At 43.3% G+C, this 10,175-nt stretch overlaps 1 long non-coding RNA gene across 1 annotated transcript in view; it reads right to left on the bottom strand.

Annotated features, from left to right (window-relative positions):
• LOC116412249 overlaps window positions 1-5,292 on the bottom strand; it is an 86,595-nt gene extending 81,303 nt beyond the window's left edge. The window contains exon 1 of the long non-coding RNA XR_004223614.1: window positions 5,002-5,292. This is a non-coding gene — a long non-coding RNA (uncharacterized LOC116412249). The remainder of the gene's footprint in view (window positions 1-5,001) is intronic.
• Between the last annotated feature and the right edge of the window lie 4,883 nt (window positions 5,293-10,175).

The following is a 10,175-nucleotide window of genomic DNA, read 5'->3' on the forward strand; positions in this document are numbered from 1 at the left end:
CCATGCTTGAGCTGGCTTGTCTCCTTCAGACTGAGTTGGCAGCTTATTGGCCCATCTATAGAGCCCACTAACAGGCCTGGCAGATATTAATCATTCTTGTTTGAAACATCTGATTGATGCGCTAGTTTCCCCACTGGTCCCTAGGGCCAACAATTAGATTTAGCTCTGGGCTAGAGATTCCTGGCTTATGGCATTGGCGACTACCTGACCTTAACTGTCCAGGGTGGGTGCTGCACACACTATAATATTTGAAGCCGTATATAATTTCTCAATCTAGACATTCCCAAGATATCCTAGGTGACTGTACCTTGATTTGCTCAGGCTAACGGACTGCAGGCTTTATATCCAAGCTGCAAATCTGATAAAGGCTACATACTCTGGATATTAAGGCTTTTATATATCTTTGGAAGCAGTAGTTCTTGAGCTGATCAAGGCTTAACTTTAGATGCTTGGAGACTGTAGATGTTAAGCTGCTCATGGCTAGATGGAAAAGATTACAGAGTCTTTAACTAGAGACTGCCTAGGAAGTATCTGAAGGCCTCTACTTCCAGTAGCTACAGGCTCAGTGTACTTTGTTGTATAAATTGTGTATTCCATTCCAAAAATAGTGCTTGCAAGTTATTGGAAGTTTGAGACTCCAGATTATTTCTTTTCTATATATTTCTGTATCTGAGGCTGTGTGCCTTATGTGCATGGGACTGTTGCCTTCTTCAACCTTTTTAATTGGAGGCTGTGTACACTGGTGTGCATGTTGTGTATATGAGGAGCATTTAAACTCACAGTAGGTTATTTCATACAAGCAAGAGCTTTTCATCTCAAATGGGTTATTAAGCGGTTCTATTTATTGTGCAGATATACAGTAGAATGTAGACTGATATTACTTTGTCATTATGATTTAGGGCATTTGTGCTTTGGTATGTTTGAATGTATGCTCAACATGATCGCAACCTATACCCTCAATTTGAATAGTAGCTAACCGCATAAGTGATGGTATGTACTTTAGTATAAAGCATGATGTGTCTTCCTGCTAATACTGTTGTTCAGGTTAATTGCTACTACAATTTATGTGTATGGATCCTACAGCTGCTAAGTGTTGTATTCTCAATCATACTCACCTCACAATGTGCTTCATAATAAACACTTGTGCGTACTTGCCTTAATAAAAGGAACATTTTCCTACCTAGTCAGTCCAATTTCCCAGGGTGGGGTGGGTATTTTTTCTTCCCAGTTCTTTGAAGAAAAGATTAGGGCAGAAACCATACTTTCTGTCCTTTGAAGCTGAGTATGGTAAGGAGCCCAGCAGTAGCGGTTCTATTGTATTCTATCACTATAAGGCATATTCCTAGTTCCTGGGATGCATACTAACTTAGCTTCTCAGAATTGGATTTTTTAATTTATAGCCATAACTTCTTGTTGGCTGTTAATCTTGCTTTGCTTAGCAGGGGCTGTAGGCTTTGTTGCTATTACTATTATCACAAGCTGGTTAGGGATACAACATGGAGGCTTAGGACACTTGCTTTGGTAGCTGTAGTCTTATGTTGCTCAGAACAGGGGAAAAAGGCTTTGTACCCATGGTTGCATACCTTGGCCTGCTCAGGGTTAGAGATAGCTTTATGCCTATGGCTTTAAAGCAGTGGTTTTTATACATTATGTACAAACTCTTTTTAAAGGGACAACATTTTGTCAGTTCACTATCAACTCATGCAACCACAGTTACAACTACTGAAGCAAATCCCTTATTGGCCTACTAGATGTCTCTCTGCTAGATGGCAGCTCTACCACCTGAGTACTCCTTTTGTATTTTGTCTTAAGCTGGCCATACACGCACTGATATTCGGTGCATGTATGGCGACTCGAAGAGGTGACCGGTATCGCAAAAGGCTGCGGATATCGGTCGATCGACCAGGTTAAAAGATTTTGATCGGGGGGGCGCCCAAGCAAATTCTGCGTTCAGGGCTGAATCGCCAGGTGGAGGTAGAATTTCAGTGGAGGGTGGGAACAATCTTTTGTGTGACCAATGGTTATTGGTACGTGTTTGGCCTCCTTTAGGCTCTGTTATGTGTTTATTCAGTCTTGCAAGGTACAGTTCTTGTAATAAAAGCTACTCAAGGGCCCAAGCTCTATATCCAAGTTCCTCACTGGTATCAGATTTGTGTTTCTTGTTCTCACATGTACATCTGAGCTGCTGTAAAGTAGTATGAGCTGTATGTTTCTATAATGCTCTTGTTCTGTTATGTAGACTATTCATGAACTGTTGACTTTCCATCTGTCTTACATGTGTTCTATAGAATGAGACTTACCATGAAACCAATATCTGGAACCTGACAAGCTCAGTAGCATACTTGAGCTCGGACTCAAGTCCTCATTAAAATATAGTATGAGAGTGCAGATTTGACATTTTTAACCCATTATCCAATTCTTTGCAAGCAGTAGCCACCATTTTCCACCATTTATTAGTACAACCTGTCCCAGCCATGGCAACCCTTAAAAATGTCATCTGCCCCATGACCTTCTAATCTGCAACCAAGTTATTATTCTAGTAACTTAAATCTGTTTCATAATCAAGCCTGTCAAATAGGCAGAGTACCAGATCCTGCAACCTGTCAACTATGGTATCATTGTCCTATTGTTAGTAAAGCTAATCCTGCACAAATGTCAAAAGCAAACAGGCCCGAGTGGAGCCGCCCCTGTTCTACCATCCATCTTTCCTCCCATAATTCCAGTCCTGGGAATGATAGTCTGTGTCTCTGTCTGTATAGTGCAAGTTCAGTGCAACTTCTAGAATGACAAGGTTTAGACCTGTCATATCCATCAAATTCTCAAGGGTCTGTTTCTCGAAATGTTGCCAGTTACTTAAATTGCTTCTGTATATTACAACATATTAATTAGCCATTACACCCTTTAGGTTTTTATTAATCCAGTTGACCTTTCTTATAATAAAGGCTTCAGATACATGTGGTAGTTTTCTAATAGCATTATACAAAATTTTATGCAGCTGCTTCTAGAAAAGGGGTTGCTCTAGGGGTTTGGAGACCATTTTTTCCTTCCTTTTTATTTTTCTAGCAGTGTTCATATGTAACATGAAAAATGAACATACTGTGGGCTTGGGCGTCAGCTAGGCTTTGGAAATGGAATAAAATAAAGAGTAGGAATAGAATAAAGACTGATACTTCTGGGATGGTGCATGTCCTAGTGTAGATAGTCTGATAAACGTAATTGGACTGCTGTTGTAGGACTAGCTCATTAAGTAAAGGGTTAATAAGGGAAGTTGAAATAGCAGCTACTCGTGAAGCTATATACGGCACCTGCATATAACCATTTATTGACCCCATAACCAACCCAGTCCTCAACTAATATGTTCACTCATTTGCTTTAGTCATTTAAATACAGGAGATGCCTACACCAATAATATTTACTAAATAACTGATTTTATACAAATGGTAAAAGGGTCCAAAAGAAGAACATACAAAGTTATAGGGGTAATTATGACTTTACCCCATAACCAGTCAGTGCTGAAGGTAACATATGCTTTTAGTGTCGGCAATCGCTGTATTGCTTGTCCCATGATTTATGATACAAGGTTGCTTTAAGTTTGTGTAATCTGTGCAGCCTTGGATCACCCTACCACCCAGTCAGATAGCTGGCTGCAGCACCTAGAACCATTAAATGTCAGTCTTTCCAGGTGTCTCTATTACTTTCCAAGTCTATTAGGGCCTCAGTGTGAACATTTGAAGCAGGGAGGTGCCCCCTGGCTACATGGAATGAGAGGCATCTGGAGCACCTGATGCCTGGATGTTGTCAGCAGGGGGTGGGGAAGAGTTTGGGGGCCTGTAAGGGAATATCTGAGAGGGAGGAGTTTGGGGGGCCTGAGAGGGTAGCAGGGAGGAGGACTGTTTGGGGGAATAAGTGATTTTTGGCCTCCTACTTAGAGCGGGATGTTGAGCGTTAGATGACTGATCAGTAGGAGGAGATGGAGAAAGATGTGGAGGCATTGGATGAAAAGAGCTCAAAAGAAAATGAGCGTATGAGCATTGGAAGAACAATTTCAAGGGGTGTAATTTAATGAATAGGCAGATGAGAGATTGGGGTGGGGTTTGGGATGTGAGCAGGGGTGGGGGTCATAGCATTTAGAACCCTTGGTTGGAAGTGTGGTGGCTTGCAGAGCAGCATTTGTAGGAGGGATAGTATAGGTAAAATGGAGTTTAGTATAACAAAACTGGTAGCTGGTGGATCTTGCTAGAAATAAACTGACAATTAGCAAAATGTGAGCAGTACTTGGCAGACCTTGCCCTTAGGCAAAGTGGTTACATGGGCAGTGTGCTGCCATGTTGTTTGAGGAGTTCCCGTCAGGCTAGGAATTCATGCAGACCGACTTCTGCATTGGGGAAAAGAGCTCGTTAGCTCTAATAACGAACATGTTAATGGTGCAGACACATTGCCTTTGCACGCTGCTGGCTCGTAAGGTACAGGGCACCCCCGGCTGTGAAAAGGTTAATGCCGCAGTATAAGGTAATGTCCCACAGCAAAGAAGGGGCTGTATCTGCAGGCTGACTGCTGGCACTGTGCCTTTAGATTGCAAGCCCTTGTGGCCAGGGGCCTCATTACATGTCAGTTTTGTACATTGCTGCAAATGTGTCAGCACCGACTTAAAACTGAAACTCTCTAATTGTTCTGCAAGACCTGTCAAGCAAGGAATGAGTTAAATATACAGACCTGTGCCCCGCGGGGCATCTCTGGAGATGTTAAATATGCAGCAAGGATGGGGTTAAATCTGCCTGATCTTCTGCAGGGAGTTTGTTGCAGGCCAAGGATCAAATCTGCAATCTCATACTATAGGCTGTGTGGGCTTGCTGCCAAGGAATGAGTTAAAATGAGCGGCAGGCCCCTCTGTAGCATAGAGGTGAAGCTGCTGTACTGTATGGAGTGCTGTTTGGGGCCCAGTGCAGAAGGGAAGGGGTTACCTGAGCGCAGGCCTGTGTGTATAAGGAATGTAGTGCTTACCTCCCTGTGCAGCTGGGCTGGGGATGCTTCTGCCTGTTCCTTACGAGCCGCTCTCTTCCTTCTCTTTCTCATTCCTCTAATCATGCCTCTCTTCCTTTCCCGCTCTCTCCTTCTTTCTTCCTCTACATCTTTCAGTCTTTCTCTTCTGGTCACTTGCACTGTTCTTTCCTCCTTTTTCTTACTTAATTAGCCTCCAGCCCTGCGCACTCTCTCACTCTTTTTCCCCTTACCCAGCCTCCCTCCACCCTTTCTGCCCTGTCTGTTTCTTCTCCCTCCTTCTCCATCTCTTTCTCTCTCTCTTTTCTCCCTCCCTCTGCCTTCTCTCTCTCCTCTCCTCCCACTGCCCTCCTCCTGGTATTCCCCTCCCTTTTCCTCCCTCTCTCGCTCTTTTCTTTTTTTCTTCCTTCCTCCGTACCTCCCCTTTGCACTTCAAATTTCTCTCACACATTCCCTCTTCCACATTCTGTCACTCACCCCTCGCCCCTCCTTTTGCCTTTTCTCTCTTTATTAATACCCCTCATTGTTCCACCCTTCCTTCTGACCAGTCTTTTCTTTTGCTTTTTTACATGTTCTTTTCTTTATCCTGTTTGCAGCTTTCCCCCTATAAGATACACATTAGTGGTTTTAAACATATATCTGCTATGAACCTTTCTTTCATTCTTTATTCTTATTTTATTTGTATTATTATTTATATAGCGCCATCAATTTACGCAGCGCTTTACAGAATAGAGGGGTACAAAATACAGAACATTTGGGTGAAAGTATTTCTCTCTTGTAGTAGGTAGGATTACGGGGATCCTTTTGGTACAGAATGCTGTACAATGTACCAGGATACCTTTCAATGGATTTTTCCCAGAGACAGCATTCCAGTTTGCATAGAATTGGATATCAGGATTAGAGCCGGTTGGCTCCAACTGCCCTAGGTGCTGGCTAAAGTTATTAATAATAGGACAGATTGCCGCACACACAGGGGCTTCAAGAAAAAAACAAAAAAGTTTATATATATATATATATATATATATATATATATATATATATATATATATATATATATATGAGAGAGAGAGATAATTATTATAGGACGGTGGCAGCCTTGATCTAATAGTATTCCCTCCAAAGCACTGTAATCAGGTCTGGCTGAGCTCTGTACCGATAACCTGCAAACAGGCGGCGCCTCACTCTTTTATGGGGATCCTCCTCTCACATTAGATTTCAGGGTTTAAGCTGCAGTCCAGTGAAAGCACCTCGACGCATCCGCTATAAACGCGACGCTGTTGCGACTATCAGCTTGTTATTTGCCTTATAGAGATCCACTGCTGTTTCATTTTCACGTCTGCTTGTGCTTGTTAAATCTGTGCCGTAAAGCCTTTTGTGCAAATCTAGTATTATAAAGATATATTTATATATATATATATATATACATACATTGAGAGGGATGGTTGCGTTGTCGCCTTCCTGCTGCTAAACCAGGCCGGGAAAAAGACCGCAGAAGGGGGATTTGGCAATATAAAGGTTAAAATTCTGTCTCGCGGGAGGTCACTTTGGGACGCTGTATATCTGTTTCATGTCCCCGCCCTGCTGCAAAATCTCGTCTCTGCCAGGCAGATTAACTCAGACAGTTAACCTTGTCAGTACTGAGGCAACCTCCCAGTGGGCTTTAACTGGCTTTAAGGTTGCCACCTGACTTCCAATTTTGGCCCGCAGATAGGTTTGCTTAAATACATGTTTATCTGAAAATAGGAAAAGGCAAAGCAAACAGGATGGCGCGCATTGACAAGCAGCACCGGCTCCTCCGATGTCATGGCTCGGAGCCAAACAGCAAGCGTCCGCATGATAGCGCAGGGATGCGCACCCTAGCTCTTATCCCATTATCTCTTTGTGTCTCTGGGACATGTGCTGTTCTGTCTAGTACAGCCCATTGAAACAAACAGTTTTGGTGGGCACACCACAATGGCTAAAACAGAAATAGCTGGCTTTAAAACAAAGACAGCAAAATAGAAGAAAAAAGGGTGCAAATGAGAATCGGTTCCCCAAGCCCACATAGGGGCAAACAGAATATTAATACAAATCAATCAATTACTCAATGCACACCTACTAACCACAAAAAGGCAGCAAATGGTATATTATATATGGTAAATATTCACAAAACAGTAAATACAATTACAATGCATAATATACATACCACCAGCTGGACAAAATGTATTAGGGTCGGGGTATTTAAACTTGCATAGAATGCCTGCACATCAGAATCCCCTTGACAAAGGACTGTGTTCCGAAACGTTGGGGTTCTCTCAATCCACGCGTGTCTGCTTTTTCTGTTTTTATTTTATTTTGTCCAACTGATGGTATGTACAGGTCCTTCTCAAACTCCTATCTCAAAAAATTAGCATCTTTCATCCGACCAATAAAAGAAAAGTGTTTTTAAAACAAAAAAAAGTCAACCTTCAAATAATTATGTTCAGTTATGCACTCAATACTTGGTCGGGAATCCTTTTGCAGAAATGACTGCTTCAATGCGGCGTGGCATGGAGGCAATCAGCCTGTGGCACTGCTCAGGTGTTATGGAGGCCCAGGATGCTTCAATAGCGGCCTTAAGCTCATCCAGAGTGTTGGGTCTTGTGTCTCTCAACTTTCTCTTAACAATATCCCACAGATTCTCTATGGGGTTCAGGTCAGGAGAGTTGGCAGGCCAATTGAGCACAGTAATACCATGGGCAGTAAACCATTTACCAGTGGTTTTGGCACCGTGAGCAGGTGCCAGGTCGTGCTGAAAAATGAAATCTTCATCTCCATAAAGCTTTTCAGCAGATGGAAGCATGAAGTGCTCCAAAATCTCCTGATAGCTAGCTGCATTGACCCTGCCCTTGATAAAACACAGTGGACCAACACCAGCAGCTGACATGGCACCCCAGACCATCACTGACTGTGGGTACTTGACACTGGACTTCTCCCCAGTCTTCCTCCAGACTCTGGCACCTTGATTTCCGAATGACATGCAAAAGTTGCTTTCATCCGAAAAAAGTACTTTGGACCACTGAGCAACAGTCCAGTGCTGCTTCTCTGTAGCCCAGGTCAGGCGCTTCTGCCGCTGTTTCTGGTTCAAAAGTGGCTTGACCTGGGGAATGCGGCACCTGCAGCCCATTTCCTGCATACGCCTGTGCACGGTGGCTCTGGATGTTTCTACTCCGGACTCAGTCCACTGGTTCCGCAGGTCCCCCAAGGTCTGGAATCGGTCCTTCTCCGCAATCTTCCTCAGGGCCCGGTCACCTCTTCTCGTTGTGCAGCGTTTTCTGCCACACTTTTTCCTTCCCACAGACTTCCCACTGAGGTGCCTTGATACAGCACTCTGGGAACAGCCTATTTGTTCAGAAATTTCTTTCTGTGTCTTACCCTCTTGCTTGAGGGTGTCAATGATGGCCTTCTGGACAGCAGTCAGGTCGGCAGTCTTACCCATGATTGCGGTTTTGAGTAATGAACCAGGCTGGGAGTTTTTAAAAGCCTCGGGAATCTTTTGCAGGTTTTTAGAGTTAATTAGTTGATTCAGATGATTAGGTTAATAGCTCGTTTTGAGATAGGAGTTTTGGGTTTTCATGAACTGTATGCCACAATCATCAATATTAAAACACTAAAAGGCTTGAACTACTTCAGTTGTGTGTAATGAATCTAAAATATATGAAGTTCTAATGTTTATCAGTACATTACAGAAAATAATGAACTTTAACACAATATGCTCATTTTTTGAGAAGGACCTGTATATTATGCATTGTAATTGTATTTACTGTTTTGTGAATATTTACCATATAAAGAACATTATACAGTATGTTAAACATACCATTTGCTGGCTTTGTGTGGATAGTACAGCCCATTGCACAGCACTGAGTGCTACCCTCTCTCATATTCCCTATTTGTAACCTTTTAATTCTGTGCTACAATATTAACACTGATATGATCTTAAATCTTTAATTGAATACAAAAATAACATATTAGCTTTTAGCATGAACATTGTTATTATGTGCTTTATAGTCCCTGCCCCAGTGGCGCTTCCTAAAATTCCCTATAACATTCATGACCACGTACATACTAGTACTCTGAGGAGACCCATACTGACTATATGTAATATTCTGATTATTATCTGCTCCATTTCTCCATATACATTTGGGTATTGTGATGCTCTAGTAGTGTGCGTACAGGGTATTAACATTAAAGTGGGCCTTTACCCAGACAGCAGAGCCTCATAGTCTGTAGGGTAACTAAATATTTCATACATTTCCCTGTACTTGTTATCTGTGTTACCAAGTGCGCAGACACCATATTTCCTTGGTAAACTTGCTGCTGTTCCATTATACGGAAGATCATTCTTGTCATAGAGGCACAGTGGTTTTTAAAATTGAGGGGCTGCACAAAGCAGCGGCTGGGGCTCATCTTCAGGCCAGTTGGGTGAATGTTTCTTTATTGTCCCAGATACTCCTTGTGAGTTAAGGTCCCCATACACGGGCCGACTATAGCTGCCGATATCGGTCCCTTGGACCGATTCGGCAGCTAATCGGCCCGTGTATGGGCAGAACAGAGCAGCCTGGCCGACCGATATCTGGCCTGAAATTGGCCAGATCTCGATCGGGCAGGTTAGAAAATCCAGTCGGATCGGGGACCGCATCGGCTCGTTGATGCGGTCCCCGAACCGACTGCCCCATAACCACAAATGTAATCCGATCGTTTGGCCCCAGGGCCAAACGATCGGATTATTTTTTTTTTAAGTTTCTTGCTACCCGATATCGCCCACCCGTAGGTGGGGATATCGGGTGATGATCCGCTCGCTTGGCGACATCGCCAAGCGAGCGGATCTTATAGTGTATGGGCACCTTTGATGGGGCCTCGACATAGTTTGTAACACAAAGGGAAGCAGCTAACCTAGTAGTTCATAGATGTAAAGGTGCCCATACACGGGCCTTTTCTAGCTGCCGATATCGGTTCTTTAGACCGATTAGGCAGCTTATCTGCCCATGTATGGGCCCGACCGACATCTGGTCTGAAATTGGCCAGATCTTGATTGGGCAGGTTTGATTTTTCCATCAGATCGGGGGCAGTATTGGCTTGTTGATGCTGTCCCCGGACCGACGGCCTATACCACCATTCTAATTTGATTAGATTTCGATTCGAATTAGCTCGATATCGAC

This window comes from Xenopus tropicalis, chromosome 7, assembly GCF_000004195.4.
Source record: "Xenopus tropicalis strain Nigerian chromosome 7, UCB_Xtro_10.0, whole genome shotgun sequence".
Lineage (NCBI taxonomy): Eukaryota > Metazoa > Chordata > Amphibia > Anura > Pipidae > Xenopus > Xenopus tropicalis.